We start from the raw sequence: 2,115 nt of genomic DNA, 5'->3' as shown, positions 1-2,115 counted from the left end.
TGGCCCGTTGAGCCATAAAAATATATCTATCTCAGCCTTGAATATTCTCAAACACTCAGCATTCACAGCCCTCTGGGGCAGAGAATTCCAAAGATGCACAACCCTCTGAGTGAAGAAATTCCTCCTCATCTCGGTCTTAAATGGCTACCCCTTGTCCTGAGAATATGCCCCCTAGTTCTAAACACTCCAGCCAAGTGAAACAGCCTCTCAGCCTCTACCCTTTCAATCCCTTTCAGAATCTTTTATGGTTCAATGAGATCACCTCTCATTCTTCTAAACACCCGGGAGTATAGGCCCATTTCTTATCATAGGACAGCCCTCTCATGTTGTTTGCAAAGGAAAATGCCTCAGTTCTTAGAAGGTCCTGCTGATATTTCCTGCTGCAGGACATCATTTTGATTTAAGGCAAGACTGAAATGGAACAGAAGAAAGCCTTACTGCAAGCACTGACCATGCTGGAGAAAGTTAGGATTGTTGCACTGTTGGCATGAATATTTCAATATTTCCGGTGTCGCCGTTACATATAACAACATAAAGGGACATGTATTTTCCACCTCCTTCTCTAAGCTTTAATGTGGCATTTCCTTATATCATTTAATCACTATGATTATACTGAATGATCATACTGAGAAGAGTGAGAAATATCGCAAACGGCAACAACAACTTGTATTTATATAGCGCTTTTAACATAGTTGAAACTTCCCAAGACACTTCACAGGACTATTATGAGACAACAATGTGAAACCCGCTTAAATAAATGAAGTTAGTTTTATTGGTGAAATATTTCAACCACAGTGAGTGAATGTGACAAGTGAGGAAGACTTGATGGGCCAGAACCTCACAATGTCCCTATCGGTCTTTATGGGAAAACTTGAAAATTGTGCTTTCAAACACATCAGATTCCGAATTATTGTTCATATGAAGATAAGACAAACATTTACTTCAGATGCAATACATATAAGGAGAGATTTATTTCCAGAAAATCTTCCGTGGCCTGAAGAAAAGTTACTGAGGGAGCGGACCTTTCCTTTTAAGGGCAATATGCAAATATGCATGTCCATATATTTATTATTGCAGCGTTTTGTCAAATGGTATATCATTATATATTGCAAAATTTTTGCAGAATCGACATGAGAAAACAACAGCACTTTCTGAATGAAGGGGAAATTTGATCATAAAAAATGAGTCGTTGAGACGGTAAGAGGCAGTGATTGATGTGGCGAGACAATGTGTGCCAATAGAAATCCTACTATCCTGGCAGCGGAAAGACCATGATTATGAAGGTGGTTTTCCCAGGACGAGGTTAGCCCATTGCACTTTGGGTGTGCTGATGCCTGCGATGTCCCCAAATGCGGGATACTCGATTGCAAAATTTGTGGTAGTGGGGGACTGCGTTCGCGCTCTCCCCTGGCTTTACAATTAAAACTGAATTTTCAACTAACCTCTCAAAGGCACTATTATTTTGTTTTCAATCCTAACTTTGCTTTGTTCCCGACTGAGGGAGCTGTGATGCGAAACGACCTTTCTCCAAAACACAGTCTATTCAAACCCACTCATAAGCGATTCCCAAAGCTCACGTTTCATTTCCTCTCTATACTTACATTTAGGTTCATTTTTGCAAATAAGAAATTACATATTATGCATAATAATTAAAAATTATTCTTTTTTTCAAATCCACACCGAGTGCAACCACACTTTCAAAGCTGCATGCCAACTCTGCACTTTTGCAAATTGTTTAACATTGTTAACTATAGAAACAATGGTACAGCACAGAACCAGGTCATTCGGCCCATCGTACCTCTGCTGGTTCTTTCAAAGGGCTATCCAATTAATCATACTCCTCTGTTCTTTCACCAAATACCTGCAATTATTTTACCAGCAAATATTATCCACGTTACCTTTTCAACATTACTATTCAATTTGCTTCAACCACACTTTCAGGCAGAGCATTCCAGGCACTGAAAACAATTTGCTGCATTATTGTTTTTCAGCTCATCGAGGGGGAGTCGGGGAAACTTCCTACTGGTTCTTTTGCAAATGTTCTTAAATCTGTGTCCACTGTAACTGACACTGGAACAGTTTAAGAACATAAGAACATAAGAAATAGGAGCAGGG

The 2,115-nt window shown here is 39.6% G+C and overlaps 1 non-coding gene across 1 annotated transcript; it reads left to right on the top strand.

Moving 5' to 3' along the window:
* The first annotated feature begins 1,246 nt into the window (after positions 1–1,246).
* Positions 1,247–1,410, top strand: LOC147087521 (U1 spliceosomal RNA). The gene has a single exon (XR_015075450.1). It is a non-coding gene; the product is annotated as a U1 spliceosomal RNA (small nuclear RNA).
* The last annotated feature ends 705 nt before the right edge of the window (positions 1,411–2,115 follow it).

Source organism: Somniosus microcephalus, unplaced genomic scaffold, assembly GCF_052327205.1.
Source record: "Somniosus microcephalus isolate GS21.2 unplaced genomic scaffold, FLI_Smic_1.0 unresolved_chr5, whole genome shotgun sequence".
In the NCBI taxonomy this organism is placed as follows: domain Eukaryota; kingdom Metazoa; phylum Chordata; class Chondrichthyes; order Squaliformes; family Somniosidae; genus Somniosus; species Somniosus microcephalus.
The sequence above is the reverse complement of the archived record's forward strand: the minus strand, read 5'-3'. Positions and strand labels throughout refer to the sequence as shown.